This window comes from Schistocerca serialis, chromosome 8 (genome assembly GCF_023864345.2).
Source record: "Schistocerca serialis cubense isolate TAMUIC-IGC-003099 chromosome 8, iqSchSeri2.2, whole genome shotgun sequence".
Classification (NCBI taxonomy): domain Eukaryota; kingdom Metazoa; phylum Arthropoda; class Insecta; order Orthoptera; family Acrididae; genus Schistocerca; species Schistocerca serialis.
In genome coordinates this window covers 453,611,308-453,634,763 of record NC_064645.1, presented here as the reverse complement: position 1 = coordinate 453,634,763, position 23,456 = coordinate 453,611,308, and positions in this window count along the sequence as shown.

The window sequence follows — 23,456 nt, the reverse complement described above, 5'->3', positions numbered from 1 at the left end:
TTTACTGTATCTGTCAAGCCTCGGTGGAGGTGGAGGAAAATCCATCACTCCACAAAATTCTGGGCAGCTCTCCTTCCCCTTCCAATACGTTGCATTGCATAAACAAGCTCAATAATTACACTGTAATGTCGACTATCAGTTACTGGCGATGTCATAGTATCACTATGCATCTTACATGAGTTACAGGCAATCACTAACCGATTTGAAAGACTCTTCCTTTCTGGTATGTCCTCAGAAACGTCTATTCTATCTGAGCTGTGGTAAAAATTGCTGTTTTGAAGAGCGCGCCGCAGCGCGTTGTATGAAGCAGTCGCCCTCCGTTTCTGGCCGGTGGCTCCGCTGTGGCAATCGCAGATTTAGTGTCTCCCTCTGGTGGGAAAGGGGAAGGGTTGCCTATTCACGTGCATTTAAATGGCGCTATGAGCTCCAGTCAGTCAGTCGAGGTCAGTCTGGGTGAGTCTGGAGTCAGTCTGGGGTCAGTCTCTCGTCCCCATCTTGCTAGTTTGTCTCTCGTCCGAATTTGTGGCGCAGTGACGGAACTCAACGAGTGGTCGCCTGGTTGGGGGCTTAGTCCCTGCATCAGAGTCTGCGCGTGAGGCCGCCAATCTGCTCGAGTTGCTCAGGCAACAGTCATTGGCGGTTGGATCGATCGGTTGGTCGGTCGCGCACTGAGACACAAGATGACTTGTCCGCCTTGAGCGTCGGCGCATGTGAGGTCGCCACGTGAGTCCAGTGGCCCGCGCCATATAGCGGGGGGTAGTGGCTTCACGGCCGAACGAGATCAACAGGAGTCAACCCACGACATCGGTCTGGCCGAGGCGAGCTGCGACGCCGTGAGACGGGAGATCGGCGCGCCTTCCTGCGTCCGTTGAAGCGGCTGTCAACGGACGGTTGGGGAGAGCGTTTTGGGGTGCTGCGCCAGGTCTTCGCCAGATATCGCAGTTTATTAGAAGTTAAGTGATTGGTGAAATATTGTTTCATTTACTTGTTAAATTCTACTTGTTTTCTTGGTGAGGTCACCAGCCGCTTTGATTTGGGGTCGTCCCACCATTCTTCTCCGTTTGCCCACCCGCGGGAAGGTGGTTATTTATGCATTGGGTGGTCCGTTTTTCCCTTGTGGAGCAGGGGCTGGTTAGAGCAACCTGCGGGTCGGGTTGTTCAGTAAGCTCCCTATCAATCTGCCGTACGTTAATAGCTGCCTCTGTCATGTTTGTCGGATTCGGTGTGTTATCGAATTTATTGCTTGAAGTGTAACGGCCTAATTCCTGAAATATGTTTTTGTTTTGCCTATCATCTTGAGAGGCGGTATATATGTGTACTGTAGAGCATGTTTGGCCAACCTTGTATAATTTTATGTATGATTGCATTTCAAGGGATTTTATTTAAATGGTCATTTTAGTATATAAAGTTGCCACCCCTCCACCGTAAGACTTTTCTTAGAAGTTAAAATCAAGTTGCACCTTCGGTGACAAGTTAATCTTTTAATTTTAGTGTTTTGTACCATTTCCATCCCTCCTACGGGGTGCATACTCTGTGTGCTTGTGTGAATTGTTAAAACTTTTATTTTAAGGTAATCTGGTGTGTTGCAGATTTGCACCGGTGTAGTCTTTCAGAGGTTGTTGTGAGCGGTCGTGACTGCGGCCGTGTCAAAAGGGAGCGGCAAGGTTCTCAGCCCGAAAGCTCATACACTCAAAAATTTGTTTCTTTCTGCCTCTGAATAAATTGTAACTTGATATTTAGAGGGTGCTTTCTGCTTATAATTTTAAATCTGTTTCTTAAAAACAGGGGCTTTTAGGAATAAAATTCCCCTTTGTTAAAAGCAATTTCATTTCGATTTCATCAGTTACTCCCTGGCAACTACTTCCACGCTCACATAGTGTAATTAAATGTGTTAATGTTCTTGATGAATCGCTAGTAAATAAAGTAAATTCTTAAGACAAAGTTTTGAAAGTAAATTCACGGTTCACTATCTTCATAGCTGCATACTTACATTTCACAGCACTCTTCAAAAGTTTTGACAGCATATTTAGGTTCACAATAACATATCCGTCGTTACTACTGGTCACAACACTACTAGGCTTGCTCTTATTACTTTCAGAAAGAGAAAGTTTACGTCTAGAAGCACTGCTTGTAGACAAAGTTTCTGCGGGCGACTTTTGAAGCAACTGATGTTTATTATACGGTTGTGTTTGGAACTGGTTGCCGCGAAACTTCGTTTGGGGCTAAATTTGTTTACTCTCGGCATTTGTAGCACTGGAAACGCACACACAGAAACAAAACAACACGCAATAACTACAAAACCATATGCGTATGAAATTCCGAAATCATATATTCCCAGATCTTTATTTCCATTCGAACCATAGTCTTCTAGACACGCCTGTACTAAACGGAAGAGTAAAACAATGCATCATGTATTCTGACGCACTTCAAACTGGGCGTGGCTCGTGTATGTTCAATCTCAATTTTAGGACGAACGCAAAATGATAATGCCCATAAACTACACATTTTTGAAATCAGCACGAAATGTTCTTTTCTACAGACCAAGACATTTTTTTTTCAAATTTTTGGTCATTTTCACGAGCATGTCCAGTGACACGGCAGCATGCTTCCCAATTTCTGTATTATCGCACAACAGCCCGTCCACTACTTTTCAAGTACCATTGCAAATGGCTGTGCAGTACATCGATTCATTGTTAATTCTCGAACATATGCAACAAAGTATACCAGACAGCCACCTACATATCTCTAGCACTTCGATCATAGTGTGTAATTTACGATGTTTCTCTATGTGGATGGGAGTCACAGGGCATTCTCGCATTCTTAGAATGAAGTTAAGAGACCGAAAGATCTCCTCACGTTGTCTTTGACCAACTCTCCCCGCAGCACTGGCATCGATTTAATCTGCAGCTGAATAGAAGTAGACCGCTACATTAACAGCAGCCCAGAATTGGGAATCCCCTCGCTGTCCATGTCTGGTCGCTTCTTAATGAACTCGGTGCTTCCCTCCTACCACTTTTCCTGTGGGTCCACTACCATAGAACTAGGAATCCTCTCTCCATCCGTGTCCAGTCGCTTCTTAATGAACTCGACGCTTCCCCCCTACCACCTTCCCTACGTGTCCACTTCCATACACCTCCATAGTCCATACCTCGGCCATTGCTTCGGCTGTACCTATCAAGAGATCCGAAAGGCTCTGTTCCACGTGAGGCCCTCCGCTGGCAATTTCTCTCTCTTCTCGGCGAGTTCCAGGGCTCAGGAATAGTCTACACCGACGGATCAATGGTCGACAGTCTTGTTGGCTTCACTTACGCTCATGTTGGGCGTACTGAACAACACTCCTTGCCGGACGGCTGCAGTGTTTCACTGCAGAGTTGGTAACCATCGATCGCGCCCTTGAGCACATCCGCTTCTGCGCCGGTGACACCTTCTTCATCTGTAGTGTCTCATTAAGCAGCGTACAAGCTCTCAACCTGTGCTCCCCGTGACGTCCTTTGGTAATGACTATCCAGTGTCTTTATGCCATCGAGAACAGTCGACGTTCAGTGACCTTCATTCGGACTCCAGAACATGTCGATATACTAGGCAATGAACTTACTGACAGCCTGGGCAAACAGGCTACTGGTAAACCAAATCGAAGTCGTGGGAGAAAAAACAAAACATATGGCAGATTCCAAAGCGTGTCACAGTAGAAAAAGCAGTGTATCAAACAACAAAACAGGGACCTTCTCTTGTGACTGATAATCTGTGGGACAGTACAAGCGATGGAAGTTTACACTGTTCTCTGCAAGCGACTTCGATCACTGGCCACCTGCTCCAGTGTATCAATACCTGCATTTTTAATAGGATCGCCACTTGTGCTCGATGCCGGCATGCAGGCTATATTTGTTTTCGGTATATCAGAAGAGAGAGATGCGGTAAAAATCTACCGGATGAAGTTAGCGGAGCTTTTATAGTTCGAAATCTTTTTGTGTTTAATGGTACAGAATAACAATGATAGAATGTATAGGTGATAGACGTGACTGGACCCTGACGGACACGGATCTGCTTCAGACGGCAGTTCCTGTATGATGCTGAGTCTTAGTAATTTTCTCGATAAGAAACACCACCGTAAGTATTCGTACTGGCTTTCATACTACCTGTGTTGCAGGAGCAGGCTTCGTTTGGCGCCGACCTTACACATCATACACTGTTGGCAGAGATAGTACAACATGTTCCCATTTCCGCAGAGTGGTCAAAACACGGTCCTATAATATTAACTCAGCTCACTCTGTTTCTACACAGGTTGCAGAATGTGGTACATGTAGCTCTGACTTCTGCTCAGTTCTTAATTAAATTGAGAAGATCACATGTGCAAAGGTGCAGGAATGGCGGAGCAGAGTCTGAGGAACAGTTACAAGATCCATAGGGACTATCTGAAACGACGTTGGAATTTTACTGCAACAATTAGATTCGAAAAGGTGACTTATTTCGAGATATGAGAGTGCCAGGAATAAGATTCACTAGGGGCTGTAATCTGTAATCAGTAAAAGACTTCTCCATAGGATCCAACATAGGTATGTGTTTGAATGAAAACACCTGATTCCAAATCGCAGACAGCATTTCTACCGGAAAGCGTTACACTAGAGATCTGAAAAGCCAGTGTACATTTCTTACGACCTCAGTCAGCCCACCATCTAGTGTATGTGATCATTCTCAACCAACCATCCCTCACAACCCAGTGGATATATCGCAGAACCTCTGATGTGGCATCGAAACAGAATGTGTTACAAATACTAGAGAAATATCTAGCGGTGGCATGAGGGAGTAGTAAATACCGGCTTCATATCACGTTCCTTAGCCGAATCACTTCCTAAATTCGGTGATTTTATTATGAGCTTGCACCGTCGGCGAAATGTAACAGCACTGTCGGTCTGTTAATATACACTCCGGTGATCGCTGTCTATGTTCAATTCAGAGTTATTTATGTGGAAAAACCACTTCATTCGGAGATAATGCCATACCTAGATTTAGGAGGTTTGTAAGGTTTTAACATGGATATCGTTAGTGATTCTTGTGAGAACTTGTAGAACCAAGGCCAGATGTGACAGTAACATGGCTGTTGCGATCGTGTTTTTAACATGTGGCGGCTTGTGGGCGATTATGCCTCTCTTTCTAAGACACAGTGATACCACACACAAGGGAAAAACTTTTGAGACATGTCCACCCATAGTTGATTTCCGGTCAGTATGGTTTGGTGTCGATAGCATTCAGTTATTGGTGAAGCATTATACTTAGTAGTAGTAGGGGATGCGTGATAAATTCGCCTTGAGCAGCAGGTTTATAAAGAATGTGGGTGTTCCGATATGTGCAAAGAAAATGACTATGTCCTGTTGTTAGGAAAGGTATGAATTTGACATGGAAAACTGTGATAGCCGTAAGGGGAATGAATGATTTTTTTTACACTGCTTGTGATATAACAATATAGGAGCCCTCTGGTACGATTAATAGTTTGCTGGATATGATCTTGCCAACGGCCTTGCCGCAGTGGGAACTCCGGTTCCCGTCAGATCAACGAAGTTAAGCACTGTCGGGCTGGACTAGCACTTGAATGAGAGACCATCTGGTCTGCCGAGCGCTGTTCGCAAGCGGGGTGCACTCAGCCCTTGTGAGGCAAACTGAGGAGCTACTTGATTGAGAAGTAGCGGCTCCGGTCTCGGAAACTGACATACGGCCGGGAGAGGTGTGCGCTGACCACATGCCGCTCCGTTTCCGCACCCAGTGACGCCTATGCGCTGAGGATGAGACGGCGGCCGGTCGGTACCGTTGGGCCTTCATGGTCATAATTCAAGTGGTGTCTACCTATCATTAGAGGTTATGAAGTATGAAATTACACCTACTTTTTTAAACACGCAGTCGTGACGGTAACTAGGAAAAAAACACTCATGAGTCTACGAGATGAGTTTTTTTTTTTTTTTTTTTTTTTATGATCTTCCTCTAGGACAGACAACAAAATTTTGTGCTGATCTGCACAGAGTACTTCGAGCACTGGCCCACAGCTTTAATGGAGCGATGCAGTATATGCAATACGCTCAATGACAATATGCAGATGATAATTGTTTTTCGATATATCAGGAAAGAGAGATGCGGGAAAGTAATATAGGAGGTTCTATTACAGGGAGCGCTATGACTGGTTAGTCTGGATGCAGATAGTTGTCTCCAAACTACACTGGTTTTGCTCATAAAACTAATAGGAATCGGCTGTCTGTATTCTCGTAGACTCAAGACTGTTTTTTTTATTGTTATCGTCACGATTGCGTGTTTAAAAAAGTAGGTGTTATTTCATACTTCGTAACCTCTAATTATAAATTAGACACCACTTGAATTATAGTTCGTTGTGGAATGTAGAAATGATAGTGGGTTTTTTCAGTCATGTGAGTAGATTGCTTGAAAACAGCCTGTGATGCTCAAATTGCTTACAGAATTAGAATGCAAGAGTGTGCTTCTGTATGACAGAAACTTTACAGACATGTCGTTAGAGCTGAGTTATGCATCTAAAATGTCAACTGTAAGCGTGCACATTGTAATTGGTTTGGATGTAATGGAATAGATGTGTGGTAAAATCTTACAGGAGGTTCTATTACAAGACAGACTCTCACTATTTGTTTCGTAAACGTCCGTATGATATAGCATCGCAAAGGTAAAACAAGACCTGCCGTAGTGTACAAAACAGCTGCGTCCCCTTGAATTACAGCTTCGTATTGTCTAACGGTAATTATTGTGTTTTTCTCTGACAAGTGAGGTAATGGTGCGACAGATTGTGTAATCTAAGGTTATTTTGTGTGTCTGAAATGTTTGTATTACATACAGGATCATCTGTGATTAGCGATGGTGCGCTTTACTGGATGTCGCAAAATAACGAGATGCGAATTGTATTCTGCTGTTGAAAGTAAAAACATACCGACTTTGCTCGTAAAACTAAAAGAGAACTGACTGTGCCTATTTTCGTGGAAAGAGGACATTTATTATCGTCGTGATCGTGTTTTCCTTTTTTAATATTTGCTTTATTATAGGAGTCACGATGATGTTAAATACAAATGTCACAGCCCAATGTTCGGAGCGGCGCAGTGGCCGAGTTTCCTAAGAGGTCGCAGCTGTACCTTTATCAAACAACCCGTGGTATCACGGTTCTGTTCTGGGGGATGCCGGGGTTGTGCTCTATTGTATGTGTAGCTTTTGCCGGTGTCGATAACGCTGACCGCCTAGCAGTGCACTCGCCGCGGCGCGTTGTACTGAAGACACTGTGGTGTGAGGCTGCATTCACTTTAGGCGAAAGGCTTCCTTTTTCCCAAGCAGCTGATTTTGAAAAAGCCATCTGGAGCGTTCTCTGGAATTTCGTTGTTGTTCCACAGGGGTCCAGTCTTTCCAAGAAACGGTTAACAGATTGCAAGAAAGAGTTGCTTTGACGTTAAATACAATTGTTCTCCATCACAGAATGGTGGGCTGCTGGGGGCGAGGCGCGCATGTCTGCTGGGGATGGTCGCCGGACAGATTCGTGCTCTGACTAGGGGCGTGGTGGTGGTGCTAAATTTCCCTTTTATGTTGGCTTAAAGGGCCGCCAACTCAATGCAGGCAGTGTACCGACAGCAGCCGCAGAGGGTAGCGGAAGGCCTGGTGAGACCAGTGACCATAGAGGGGTGGCAGTGGGTCTGCAGAAAAACAGCAAAGCACTTTGCGGAGCAGCTAGCCATTTGAAAAAACGATCTGGAGCGTTTTTCAGAATTTCGTTGTTCTTCCAGAGGGGTCCCCTCTTTCTGAAAAATACGTTTAACAGGTTGCAAGAAAGAGTTATGTTGATGTTAAATACAATTCTTCTCCATCCCAGAACGACAGGTGTATTGGTATCATTGGGAGCGTGTATAGTGTGTGGGCGGTCACCCCTTAGCAGGGAGGCGGCATGTAGGAGCTGTGTCGCTTTATTTTAGATGAACAAGTTGCACTTAGTGTGGCGATCCTATTATCAGCTATTGTTTAGTTTCAGTGTCTGTGGGGTATGGCGGAAGACCGAGTGCAGCCAGCGACCACGAGGGGGTGGCTGTTGGCTGCAGAAAAACTACGAGGCAACTGACAGAGCAGCTGGTCGTTGGAATAAGCCTGTGTACGCCCACCCTCACCCCCTCCCCCCACCCCCCCGTAGGTGGATAGAGGAGGGAGGGAGGGAGGCGAGGTTTGAGAGGAGGTAAGAGGGCCTCAGTTTTTGGCAGTTTGTGGACGGCTATGGATGAGAACACATGTTCAACTACCGCCCCCTCTGCAGTCTTTTGGGATGACGAGTTTCCCCGGTACATGTGTTGCATTATGACCCGTTGACTATGAGTGCTGGTTTTTTCATGACAATTTTGAAGTGTAATTGGAACTGCGATGCATTTTTTCCATTAGTTGTGGTAGCAAATATTGCCTTCGGTTAGCTGGGTTGCAGAGTGGTTTTTGAGCAGGCGTCTGTAGCAAAATCTGTCGTCAAACGATAGATACTGTCCTCACCTATATGCTTACAGGTAATACACTTTTTAAACTCCTGTCTGTTCAACAACAACATCTCGTCAGTTGAACGTATTTCCAGCCAAAAAGAATAATGATAGTAGCTTACACCTTTTATCCCCCCAGCTTGTAGGTGAAGGGTAGAGTTTGAATGTGTCTGTCACTAGTTTCGAGTGCTATTGCGAAATTTTTTCCTAGCAGGATAACACCAGTTATAAGTTCATTTATAAGCCCACGGTAATACAGTTCCCAGTTGCTCAAATGAGTTACAACCAGCCACTCACTATCACTCCGCAAACGCGCCTGTCTTTTCCACTGCGTCAGGTCGACAAATGAGACAGTTTACAATTGTAGGCAAAGAATCTAATCATTTACAGTGCTGGGGATGAATCTATTTAAACTGACCTTGCACATGTTTTTACGCAAACATAACAAAATTTAGTGAAAACATTATCGTAAGCCGGCCGGGGTGGCCGAGCGGTCCTAGGCGCTACAGTCTGGAACCGCGCGACCGCTACGGTCGCAGGTTCGAATCCTGCCTCGGGCATGGATGTGTGTTATGTCCTTAGGTTAGTTAGGTTTAAGTAGTTCTACGTTATAGGGGACTGACGACCTCACAATTTAAGTCCCATAGTGCTCAGAGCCATTTGAAGCATTATCGTAAATTCACTGCTGGCCACCGTAAATGCAACACCCTGAAGGAAGCATCCGATTCAAGTGAATTTTACGCCATGGGTTTTCAGCGATGAGATATGCAACTGATTAGAATTTCAGCGCAGGCGCACATCACGCGCGCCTGTGGCGCCACCTCATAGCGCCATTTAAGGCTTGGCGATTTCGACGAGTGTACGTTCGGCACGTGTGTTTACCTTGTGGTTGTTTCACAAGACGATCAGTTATGCCTCGTAGACAACAGCGAACATCTTTTGATCAAGTATCCGAGTTCGACAGAGGAAGGATAGTGGCTTACCGAGATTGTGGATTATCATACAGAGAAATCGCTAGTCGTGTTGGACGAAACCAAACAACTGTAATGCGGATATGTGACCGTTGGATGCAGGAGGGTACGACGGACCGACGTGGTCGATCGCATTCACCTCGGTGCACCACTGCACGTGCTGATAGGCAAATTGTGCGCATGGCAGTGACGGATCGCTCAGTGACATCCCGAACCATAGCACAGCACATTGCGTCTCTAACGCATCATCCAGTGTCTGCGCGTACCATTCGACGCCGTTTACAGCAGAGTGGTCTGTCCGCAAGACGTCCATTGCTTTGTCTACCATTGACGCAGAACCACAGACGTCTCCGTCGCCAATGGTGTGATGACAGACGGATGTGGACGGCAGAATGGAATGACGTTGTCTTTACTGACGAGGCACGCTTCTGTCTGCAGCACCACGATGGTCGGATTCGAGTGTGGAGACACCGTGGAGAGAGGATGCTGGACAGCTGCATTATGCACCGCCACACTGGTCTTGCACCGGGTATTATGGTATGGGGCGGTATTGGATATTACTCTCGTACGCCTCTAGTACGCATTGCCGGTACTTTAAATAGCCGGCGCTACATATCCGAGCTGCCGGAGCCAGTTGTCCTTCCTTACCTTCAGGGCTCGGCCACAGCCATATTTCAACAGGATAATGCGCGACCACACGTGGCATGGATTGTCCAAAGGTTCTTCGTCAATAACCAGATTGAATTGCTTCCCTGGCCGGCTCGCTCTCCGGATCTTTCGCCGATAGAAAACATGTGGTCCATGGTTGCTCAACGAGTGACCCAGATTACATCCCCAGCTGCCACACCAGATGATTTTTGGCAACGTGTGGAAGCTGCTTGGGCTGCTGTACCCCAGGAACACATTCAACGTCTCTTTGACTCAATGCCGAGACGTGTGGCAGCGGTATTCTCCAACAATGGTGGCTACTCTGGCTACTGATTCTGGCAGGAACCACATGTCACAGACGTCTGTAAACGTAATCATTTGATACTTGGTCAACATGTTATCTACAAAATAAATCTTGTTGTGCTACCTCTTGTCTTTCTTGGTGTTGCATTTACGGTGGCCAGCAGTGTACTTTAGGAAATTTACGTAGTTATATTTCTTGTTGATTATCTTCGAAACTGTCCTATTCGGATCGAAAGAAAGCAGAAATTCATAATGAATATCGTTTGTATAAAATCAATTTATACACAGTTATTATATTTTTATAAACGAATTGATGGGTACTTACGGGTGTCAAAGGCTTCCTGAAATGCATTACGCTGGGTAACAACACAGTTGACGCCTGTGGGACAAGATCGTAATGGAGAATAGCTCCGCCACAGCATGGAGTGCTTTTCCGAGCTGAACGTTTTGCTTCGTGCTCACTGTGCATAGCGTCAGGTAGTTGCATAGTAAGAATGTTTCCTTGTGGCCGAGAGGTTCTTGGCGCTTCAGTCCGGAACCGCGCGACTGCTACGGTGGCAGGTTCGAATCCTGCCTCGGGCATGGATATGTGTGACGTCCTTAGGTTAGTTAGGTTTAATTAGTTCTAGGGGACTGATGACTTCAGATGTTAAGTCCCATAGTGCTCAGAGCCATTTGAACCATTTTTTGAACGTTTCCTTGCCTTCGGCCACCATATTCCACGCCGATCGCGAAGCCGGCTGGAGCACGCTTTGCTCTCGCCGCAGGAGCACAGCTCGCTCGCTGCCACACTTCGTGCCACCGTGGACGCCGGTGAGTCGGCAGCGAGCCGCCCTCGGAGGTGGCAGCCGCCCTGAGAGCGGGCAGCCGCGCCGGCCTGTCAGTAAGCCGCCACAGGGGGCGGCGGCAGCGTCCAGTTACAGAGACACACATCTCCTCACACAACAGACTCCTCACTCACAGCAGTGAGGCGCGTTGCTAAGGCCTTCCTCACACCGGACACGAAAGCGAACGTGCATGCAGCCGTCAAGGAGGACGTACAATTTCCAACGCGGCTGGAGAGTGCTGACCGACCAGCATGCGCCACGTGCTCGCCTACTCAATGTCCGTCTCCAGTGCTTTCTTGCGGGAGATGTTGGCTACGTGCGGCGTGACAAACGTAACAGTCCAGCTTCCAAAACTGAACATGAATGAAATAGGCGACTTAACTTCATTATCGATACTTTACGATGAAAGATTACCGTCAAACCTCCTTGCCTAGGGACGCCAGATGAAAGTTGATGTCGTCAAGCCATGAATGAAAATTGTGCAATGGATAACTGGGGAGGGGAACTTGAGAACGCTACCTAGAGAGCGTGCCCTTTCTGTACGGTACTAGGCAAGGGGCTGGAGGGCTCACACGCTGATGTATGGGTCCCTGCATTCTACAGGGTGTTACAAAAAGGTACGGCCAAACTTTCAGGAAACATTCCTCACACACAAAGAAAGAAAATATGTTATGTGGACATGTGCCCGGAAACGCTTACTTTCCATGTTAGAGCTCATTTTAGTTTCGTCAGTATGTACTGTACTTCCTCGAAACACCGCCAGTTGGCCCAATTGAAGGATGGTAATGTTGACTTAAGTGCTTGTGTTGACATGCGACTCATTGCTCTACAGTACTAGCATCAAGCACATCAGTACGTAGCATCAACAGGTTAGTGTTCATCACGAACGTGGTTTTGCAGTCAGTCCAATGTTTACAAATACGGAGTTGGCAGATGCCCATTTGATGTATGGATTAGCACGGGGCAATAGCCGTGGAGCGGTACGTTTGTATCGAGACAGATTTCCAGAACGAAGGAGTCCCGACAGGAAAATGTTCGAAGCAACTGATCGGCGTCTTAGGGAGCACGGAACATCCCATCCTATGACTCGCGACTGGGGAAGACCTAGAATGACGAGGACACCTGCAGTGGACGAGGCAATTCTTCGTGCAGTTGACGATAACCCTAATGTCAGCGTCAGAGAAGTTGCTGCTGTACAAGGTAACGTTGACCACGTCACTGTATGGAGAGTTGTTTCCGTACCATGTACAGCGTGTACAGGCACTATCAGCAGCTGATTGGCCTCCACGGGTACACTTCTGCGAATGGTTCATCCAACAATGTGTCAATCCTCATTTCAGTGCAAATGTTCTCTTTACGGATGAGGCTTCATTCCAACGTGATCAAATTGTAAATTTTCACAATCAACATGTGTGGGCTGACGAGAATCCGCACGCAATTGTGCAATCACGTCATCAACACAGATATTCTGTGAACGTTTGGGCAGGCATTGTTGGTGATGTCTTGATTGGGCCCCATGTTCTTCCACGTACGTTCAATGGAGCACGTTATCATTTCATACGGGATACTCTACCTGTGCTGCTAGAACATGTGCCTTTACAAGTACGACACAACATGTGGTTCATGCACGATGGAGATCCTGCACATTACAGTCGAAGCGTTCGTACGCTTCTCAACAACAGATTCGGTGACCAATGGATTGGTAGAGGCGGACCAATGCCATGGCCTCCACGCTCTCCTGACCCAACCCTCTTGACTTTCATTTATGGAGGCATTTGAAAGCTCTTGTTTACGCAACCCCGGTACCAAATGTAGAGACTCTTCGTGCTCGTATTGTGGACAGCTGTGATACAATACGCCATTCTCCAGGGCTGCATCAGCGCATCAGGGATTCCATGCGACGGCGGGTGGATGCATGTATCCTCGCTAACGGAGGACATTTTGAACATTTCCTGTAACAAAGTGTTTGAAGTCACGCTGGTACGTTCTGTTGCTGTGTGTTTCCATTCCATGATTAATGTTATTTGAAGAGAAGTAATAAAATGATCTCTAACATGGAAAGTAAGCGTTTCCGGACACATGTTCACATAACATATTTTCTTTCTTTGTGTGTGAGCCATGTTTCCTGAAAATTTGGCCGCACCTTTTTGTAACACCCTGCATATCTTTTATTTTAAATGAATTCCTTTAACTTGTCTCTTTTGTGATTTTTAGGGTATGTTAAAGATTGATGACAATTGATTACCTATTTATTTTAAACATTATCACTCGACTTAACAGCGATTGCAGCAATTGATCCAGTTTACAGATATTACAATTTTACAACTTATAGCTCGGGTATATTGTATATTAATCTGCACGCACATTTCTACGGGCAGGACTGAATTGCTTTGACCAAATGTATACCACCAAAGTCTCAATATTTTACATGGGACATCCACTATGTGAGGAGGATAACGGGCAAACTGGGGACCAGATACATTAACACAGGGGGTCAAATTTCCGAAATTAAAAGAGAACATTCATTTCCTTACACAATCCGCAGCTGGAAACAAAAGAATTAGTGAAAATATTCAACTACCTCTCTACCAACCGTGAACATCGAGACAGATGCACTGAGGGCACGTCTGCTCACTTACCCGTCTTCTGTAACACTCCCAGTATATCGTGGGCACCCAGAGGTCTTCCTGGGCCCCGGTGGAGGGGATGGTCGAACCACTTGGCCGTGACCAGCCTCTCCACCCCAAATCTTGTGACACTGGAACGTCTTTGACTTTGCCCTGCCTGTGCTGTCTCTTTGATCCCCTATCCAGGAGTAAGGTTGGCACTACTATATTACAGAACTACTTCCCAACGAAAATTTGGCCACGCTTTATGGAAAGGTGTGAGGAAGATTAGGAAAGTTCGTGTGCAGATTCACATTCACGTACAACAAATGCATAATACACGACACATATAAATATATATTATGAAGCCTACACATTTCTTTCCACCCGTCCACATGGGTTCCGTTGCACCCGCGGCCGGCCGCGTCGTGCAATAAAATTGGCGGCGGAGCCGCCTCCGTTTGTATTTCCCGGTGCCAGCGAGCAGCGAAACCTGCTGCTTATGGAGCGTAAACTAGTGTACCGTTTTAACGATGTCAAAGATAATTTCGTAGAACTTTACGGTGGCACCAATCGAGTCATTAAACGCGAACATGTCAGATTAGGCTCTATCGTAACTTTTACTGATATCGACTGAAACTACAACGATATTATTATCAGTCCCAATTTATTTTATTTCCATTGCATGGTTCAGAGATCTGAGCCTCCGAAACAGCTCGATTTCGGTGAATTGTACGACTATGAGGTAACTTGTGTCCCATAAATCATCACAGACTTCTTTCCTGTCGAGTAACGTCATGTAAAACATTATAGACAATTTTTAAACACTGTAATAACCAAAGATGGCGACTAGAAATGACGCACTTCTCAGATTCGAGACGCCATCTTTATTGTTTCAATGTTTACAAAGTGTATGCGATGTTCTACGTGATGTCACTCGATAGAAAATGAGCCTGCAGCCACCGGTCTCCCACACGTTATACCACTTTCGTAAACACACAACAAATACGCCTTGCATTAAGTCACATTAATCCAACCGATGATGGAGGTTTAACCATCCGAGGAGACTAGTGGAAATTAAATATATAGTACCTGGTAGCAGTAAAACTTGCAGTTTCAATCGATTCAAACTATTTAACAGATGAAAGAGAGCTTAAATGCGTTCTATTTTCTCTTAGACAAAGTATCATTGGTAAAGTGTTTCAAAGACCAAACATGTTTTCCACCTCTGACCCAGCCGGGAATCGAACCCGGGCCGTTAGGTATGACATTCCGTCGCGCTGACCACTCAGCTACCAGGCGCGGACCTTGAAATGAGCAAGCAGCACACTATAAAGTACACTACCTGTGCAGATGTAAGGAATGTTATTATAACTTGTATCCCTAACGTGTTTTCACCATACCTTCAAAATAAATTTCAAACAATTTTTTCGTTTGTATTTGATCAGTGAAAATGCATATCGATACTGGTTAACTTAAACATCTGGGGCCATTTATATTGTTATCCTTCACCTTCGCTCTTAGAGATTGGATAGCCCGTTTAACCATGGATTACCATTACTGGAAATTTTATTATAATAGATTATACCACAAACTAGGAGTCTCCGGTATATTTCTAATGTTGCACTGTCTTGGGGCAGCACATTTTTATTTTTTGTAAAAGTTGTATTACAAAAACTATTAAATGCAGAAATTCGGCTGTCGTAAGCTGTAAAGGAGACTAGTCCACTTTTAATTCCTCTCATCATTTGACACACCTTTATAGTGTGCACAGGTTGATGCTTAATCGTTTTCCTCTCCGTGAAGCTACGTGGCAAGAAAAAAGAAAGAAAAAAGAAAGAAGGAAAGAAAGTAATAAAGCACCCTGACAGGTAGGAAGAAATGAAATGAAATTTCGAGGGTTCAGAACGTATCCGACGTTGCTTCAGTGATTACAAAATCAAGTTCGCAGTAAACTGCTCTCAGCCTACCACTAGGACACCGCACCCTGTCTGGCCTGGGTACATGGGCTGAGTTGACGCCGAAACTGGGTCCAAATACGTCGCATCAAAGACAGCTCTGCCAATCTTGCTGGCCTCAGGTGTGCAGACAGATCGTAGAGGTGCCACCTGTGGACGAGTATTGCTCTGTTGAAACATTGGACCACGGTACTGTCGAGTGAGAGATAACACATGGGGGACACGAGACGTCCGTGAGTTGCCACTCTGCTGTCAGAGCTCCCTCTGTCACCCGCAGTCGCGGCCTGAAGTCGTACTCGACAGCGCCTGCACCACCACACCAGAAGTAGTGATGCACCTACGCCTCACCAACTACAGTTCATTGCTGAACACAGTGTTCAAATGGTTCAAATGGCTCTGAGCACCATGGGACTTAACTGCTGTGGTCATCAGTCCCCTAGAACTTAGAACTACTTAAACCTAGCTAACCTAAGAACATTACACACATCCATGCCCGAGGCAGGATTCGAACCTGCGACCGTAGCGATCACGCGGCTCCAGACTGTAGCGCCTAGAATCGGTCGGCCACTCCAGCCGGCGAACACAGTGTCTCACAGCTGTTCATGGCACCATTCCAAATGCAACCGTCAGTGTTTTCGTGTTAGCGGTAGTCCGTACTGCGGTAGTAATTCCCTAGCCCAACTTTTGCTAGTCTGCAGCCAATGATGTGGGATGACACAAAACGCTGCAGGGAGCCCATTACTTGTTCTCAGAGGGCAGGAAACGAAGTGATGGCGCTACGACGAGCTCGGTGCACAGTGCAGCGACCCTCCATTGTGGTGGTCAGTCGTGGTCGACCGGAACTCTTATGATGAGTCCGCCTGCCCTCACGTTCCCACACAGTCAAACAGCAGGCCACTGTCATCTCCGAATGCCTCACAAATCTGGAAAGTTTGTTCAACTGGACAAAAGAAGACTCTCAGTGAGGCCCATTTCAAACCCTGTCAGGTGGTGACGTTGGTGTGTCACTCAAGTATGTGTCCTTCACAGCAGTCACTCAGTATCTCATGCTTTTCATGTCTCGGGTATATGCTATGAGATCTAGTAACAACACTAAACACGAACAACACTAACGCGCTTTACTGTCGTTCTACCTATCACAGGCAATTGCAACTCTTAATCATTTACATACCTGTCCATGGCGTACGTGTACAAAAATCACATTGACTAAGTCTTTTGGATGCTTCACTTTCTCTGCCAGGCAGTGAATATCGTAGGTCGTTCGGCCCTACGAACTCCTTTCAGGTGAAAATCGCGATAGTATCATCTTTGACTCTGTACTTTCAGCTACAGGTGAATGAGCAAGCCGTGTTCTTTGTTATTCATCTTCCAGGGCCTCGTAGATTTCACATCACCTGACATGCAGAGCTGTGGAGTGGACTGGAGCTGCAAGTATAGCACGCAAAACTGATTTACTTTGGTAATTCTGCTGGTTGCGATTGGTCGTAACAGCTACTAATGTGAATTCAGTATAGTTTTTCTATAATTCGTTCAGCCGAACATTAATGCGCCAGTAGGGGGCAGAGCTACCTTGCATTGTTGCCTGATCTCCCACTATAACTCGCCCCCTCTCCCCCTCCTTTCGAAGCCAATAGCTTAAGGTATAAATGGCAGGGTTATCCAAATATTGGCTGTGCGTATGAGGAATGCCTGCATTGTTTCCATATTTCCTTTACTAACCAGTTATCTTAATGGCTATAATTTATGACCCAGTATGTATGCCACTATCAAAACATGGCGGCCTTTATAGTTACGTCACCTTATCTTAATGGCTATAGTAATTTAAGACACGATAAGCCCACCAGATGGTTTTCCCTTACTTTTACCCACGTAATTTGTAACACACAATGCCTGCTACAGTCATAACGTGGCTACCTCTATACTGAAGTAACCTCATCTTTGACGCTGTAATTATGACTCAATATGGCAGACACACTATGACATAATTACAAGGATTTCAAAAAGTCAGACACTATGCCATTATATATTAAATGAATTTGAAATTGCGAATAAGGACAATCACCAGCTGTAGAATGGAATGACGACAATGAAAATTTGTGCCGGACCGGTTCTCGAACCCGGACTTCCCGCTTATCGCGAGCAGTCGCCATGCCATTTGGCTATCCGTGCACGACTCACAGCCACACCCAAACCTCGTATGGCGTCAACCATGCGTCTACGACCTGTACTCCTACATCGATTAAGTATATTCCCATGCAGACCAGACATAGTACTTGAATCACTTGCCCGATATCGGCAGATAAATATCGTACTTCTCGACCCGCAAAATTCTACACTCCATCATTATTGTATGAATTTACGATAACGCTACAACAATAATGTACAAACAGTTTCAAGTCTTATAAATCTGCAAATGTTAAAACTTAAAAAAAAAGAGAAATGTAAAAAGGAAACATAAATGCAACACAAGCTCTGAGTGGCCATTGATTGAAATCAATGGGGAAACCTGAAAATTTGCGCCGGACCGTAACTGAACCCGAGTCATCTGCTTACTAGGCAAATGTTCTGACCACATCTTTTTCCTAAAGGAACCTTCTGTCGCCCAAAGGGAAAGGTTGGGGCACAGTGGGCAGGGGTCGCAACCAGAGGCTTGGCTACCATGTACCTTTCCCACACCTCAGGAACCAAGGAAAGCGTGTTGTTGTTGTTGTGGTCTTTAGTCCTGAGACTGGTTTGATGCAGCTCTCCATGCTACTCTATCCTTTGCAAGCAAGGAACGTGGAATAGAGGTACACCGTTCCGCTATCACTTGGTACATAGATAGATGCTCCTGCTCTAACCCGTTGTGTGTGCGCATCCTGACCATAGCTCTTTCAAGGTGACGGCGATACAAGGTTTTGAGCTGTGCCTTGTCACAATTCATCATTGCCTGGCGCTCTGTCACCATAGCACATGGAGAATAGTGAAATAGAAATTCCGGGTTCGTCGCCGCCACGCGGCGACCTCCCTTCCGTAACCAATCAAGCCCTGCGGGGGCCAGGCTTTGCACAGAGCACCCACCATGACAGGACAGACTGATAGGCATGACGGCGTCAAGAACAAGCTGTCCACGTGATCTCGATGAGCTACTGGCGATCGGGTGAAGTAAAATGGATCGTGTTCAGTTTCCATGGTCCACGTGCGCGCCACATCCTTCGGCGGCAGAGGTTGATGGCACAGATACGTATGTCATAGTCACAGAACGCAACGGGCCAGACTTCAGCAGCCTGCACCCCACTGACAAGATCGCGAAACATGTAAACGGGATCGAGGAGGCTGGGCGAATGGCTAGTGAAATGTGTAAACCCCGTAGGATCACCGTGTACATTCTCCCAAGAATCCACAAGGCTAAGCTGCTGGAGGACTGTCTCTAGCGAATGACGTGGTAGTTGGTCTGTGGGTGCCTGGGTGGAATTGAGATCTCACCCAAGAAAAGAGATGCGGTGTCTCAGAGAAGAAAGTGGAACGTTTGCGGCGGCGACCCGAACCAGATGACGCATAGACACTGATGATCCTGACGACATTAAGCCTAAGAGCCGTACGTCTGGCACCAGAGAGACAGGCAGCTGCGTGGATTCCATCATGTAGGAGGATCGCCACCCGACTGCCAGTAGAGGAAGGGTGGGAGAAATGTGCTGTAAAACCATCTACATCTACATCTACTTACATACCCCGCAATCCACCATACCGTGCGTGGCGGAGGGTACCTTGTACCACAACTAGCTTCTTCTCTCCCTGTTCCACTCCCAAACAGAACGAGGGAAAAATGACTGCCTATGGCCGTGCGGTTCTAGGCGCTCAGTCCGGAACCGCGAGACTACTACGGTCGCAGGTTCGAATCCTGCCTCGGGCATGGATGTGTGTGATGTCCTTAGGTTAGTTAGGTTTAAGTAGTTCTAAGTTCTAGGGGACTGATGACCACAGATGTTAAGTCCCATAGTGCTCAGAGCCATTTGAACAATTTTTTGACTGCCTATATGCCTCTGTACGAGCCCTAATCTCTCTTATCTTATCTTTGTGGTCTTTCCGCGAAATATAAGTTGGCGGCAGTAAAATTGTGTTGCAGTCAGCCTCAAATGCTGGTTCTCTAAATTTCCCCAGTAGCGATTCACAAAAAGAACGCCTCCTTTCCTCCAGAGACTCCCACCCGAGTTCCTGAAGCATTTCCGTGACACTCGCGTGATGATCAAACCTACCAGTAACAAATCTAGCAGCCCGCCTTTGAATTGCTTCTATGTCCTCCCTTAATCCGACCTGATAGGGATCCCAAACGCTCGAGCAGTACTCAAGAATAGGTCGTTTTAGTGTTTTATAAGCGGTCTCCTTTACAGATGAACCACATCTTCCCAAAATTCTACCAATGAACCGAAGACGACTATCCACCTTCCCCACAACTGCCATTACATGTTTGTCCCACTTCATATCACTCTGCAATGTTACGCCCAAATATTTAATCTGCATTAATTTACATTTATCTATATTTAGAGTTAGCTGCCATTCTTTACACTAATCACAGATCCTGTCCAAGTCATCTTGTATCCCCCTACAGTCTCTCAACGACGACACCTTCCCGTACACCACAGCATCATCAGCAAACAGCTGCACATTGCTATCCACCCTATCCAAAAGATCATTTATGTAGATAGAAAACAACAGCGGACCTACCGCACTTCCCTGGGGCACTCCAGATGATACCCTCACCTCCGATGAACACTCACCATCGAGGACAACGTACTGGGTTCTATTACTTCAGAAGTCTTCGAGCCACTAACATATTTGGGAACCAATCCCATATGTTCGTACCTTAGTTGGGAGTCTGCAGTGGGGCACCGAGTCAAACGCTTTCCGGAAGTCAAGGAATATAACATCCGTCTGATACCCTTCATTCATGGTTCGCGAGTTACGTTTCGCAGGAGCGATGCTTTCTAAAGGCGTGCTGATTCATGGACAGCAACTTCTCTGTCTCAAGGAAATTCATTATATTCGAACTGAGAATATGTTCGAGAATCCTGCAACAAACCGATGTTAAGGATATTAGTCTGTAATTCTGAGGATCGGTCCTTCTACCCTTCTTATATACAGGCGTCACCTGCGCTTTTTTCCAGTCGCTCGGGACTTTACGTTGGGCAAGAGATTCGCGATAAATGCAAGCTAAATAAGGAGCCAATGCAGTAGAGTTCTCTCTGTGAAACCGAATTGGAATCCCATCAGGACCTGGCGATTTATTTATTTTCAACCCATTCAGCTGCTTCACAACCCCAGGGATGTCTATCACTATGTCCTCCATACGGGAATCTGTACGAGACTCAAATGGCGGTATGTTTGTACGATCCTCCTGCGTGAAAGATTTCTCAAAAGCTAAATTTAAAATTTCAGCTTTCGTTTTGCTGTCTTCCGTTGCCAGGCCAGACTGATCAGTGAGTGACTGGATGGAAGCCTTCGACCCGCTTACCGATTTTACGTACGACCAGAATTTCCTTGGGTTTTCAGCAAGATCTTTTGTTAAGGAATGACGGTGGTGGTGGTTGTATGCTTCGCGCATCGCTCTTTTTACAGCAGCACGAATCTCTACTAACTTTTGCCTGTCCTCGTTCTCCCGATTTTTCTGGTACCGCGAGTGCAACTGTCTTTGCTTCCTGAGCATTCTCCGAATTGCACTGTTAAACCACGGTGGGTCTTTTCCGTCAGTAACCCACTTTTTCGGCACATACTTCTCCAATGCGTGATTTACAATGTGTTTAAAATTTGCCCATAATTCTTCCACGTCCATCGTACTGGAAGTAAATAAAGTCGATTCATGCAAAGACAGATGGTTGCAACGTGCACCCATTGAAGGAGAGCAACGTCAACTTCCGTAGCACACAGCATGTCATGGAGTAAAGCCAGTTTGTGGTGTACGCGAAAGATATTGACATTGACGGAGGCTATAAGTCTGAAAACCTACCATCACCAGGAGGACGGGCGATCGAGGCACGGAGGAAGGAGGAAACACAGGGACCTCCCTGCTAGGCCCCGTGGAGGGGAGCTGACCCCACCAAGAGGGGTCCATCGCTCTGTACAACTCCAGAACGGCCATTCTCAGCATCGACGTCGTCCGCCCAGGGCACAGAAGTCTCACCAGGCAGTTCAGTGGCACACTATCAGAGGTGCACCCGCAGGTAGCGTCAGACATATAATGGGAGACAACTGCATCAGACGCAGGCAGGGGAAGGTCAGAGTCTGTGGGTGGATGCTGACTGGAGACGGAGGCGGGGAGAGTCGTCGCGTCGTCAGGTGTCAGGGCGTCAGAGGACAGCACACCGTCAGTAACAGGGTCGTCATCCTGGGCACAGATCCGATGAAGGCAGTCCTCAGAAGAAGTACAGCGTTGTCTCTTCTGTTTCCTCGGCGACCGTTGTTTCCTAAAATTTTGCTCCATGTCGGATGGCGGGCGGTTATTGCCCGACACGTGGCGAGACGGCAGAAAAGCGGACGGCTGGCGTCGGCTGACGGCCATCGTCTGTTGCCTCCGGCGGCAGTGTAGAAGAGACGGACTAAACGTCCATCGCACCGTCCAGAGGAGTGGACTCCGGTGCCGATTCAGGGTGGGCCCAGCAGGCAGCCCCTGCCGCGGGCGCGTGAGACACAGGTAACACAGTGGGCGGCGCTGGCAGAAGGTTCAAATGGCTCTAAGCACTATGGGACTTAACATCTGAGGTGATCAGTTCCCTAGATTTAGAACCACTTCCACCTAACTAACCTAAAGACATCACACACATCCATGCCCGAGGCAGGACTCGAACCTGCGACCGTAGCAGCAGTGCGATTCCGGACTGAAGCGCCTAGAACCGCTCGGCCACAGCGGCCGGCCCGCCGCAGGGAGAGCGACGTCTCCGACCGGCGTCTGAACCAGTCTACGTCGCAGACATTCAGAGCGGACATGACCTCACTGGCCACAACCTGAACAGGTGCGCGGCTGGCCATCGCATGACGACACCTCGACAGCCAGCAATTACCTAGTACGAAGGCACGTCCTTCCTCAGTTCACCTGATGGACGCCGTTGAGGACACAGTATCTTTCGCACGTCTTCCACGCTTCAGCAGCGTGACTGACGACGTTGTCGTAAGGTCTGAAGGCGACCACAGTAACGTCCGGCGGCACCTGAAATGGGAGTTCGAAAACCTGCAACGTTCGGAGGCCAAAACCAGCGTGATCAGCCTATGAGACCATCAGAGTGCCGGAACTTGAGATAGATAGTACCATGGCGCTGCACAACGTCGGCGCATAGCTCTTAATTCGGTAGCTTTAAGTACATAATACTACTAAGGACCGAAAAATGAATTTCGAAGAAGTCTTGTAGCGGGAGACGCATTTCGTCCCATACAATCCGTTCAACTACATACGCTTTAGGTCGTTCATGATCGAAAGGAAACGTTAATTTAATCGTCGCTTGACGATAGGTAAGCGCGATGCTGGTCAGTGAATTCGGACACGAAGACAAGCCGCTAAGCGGGCTCGCTCGCAAGCAGCAGGACAGGCGAGACGCAAACAAGGCGTGCTCGCCTCACCACTGCCGAAGGCAGACTGACCACTAAAGCCGTCCAAGCGCAGTGATCGTCGCAA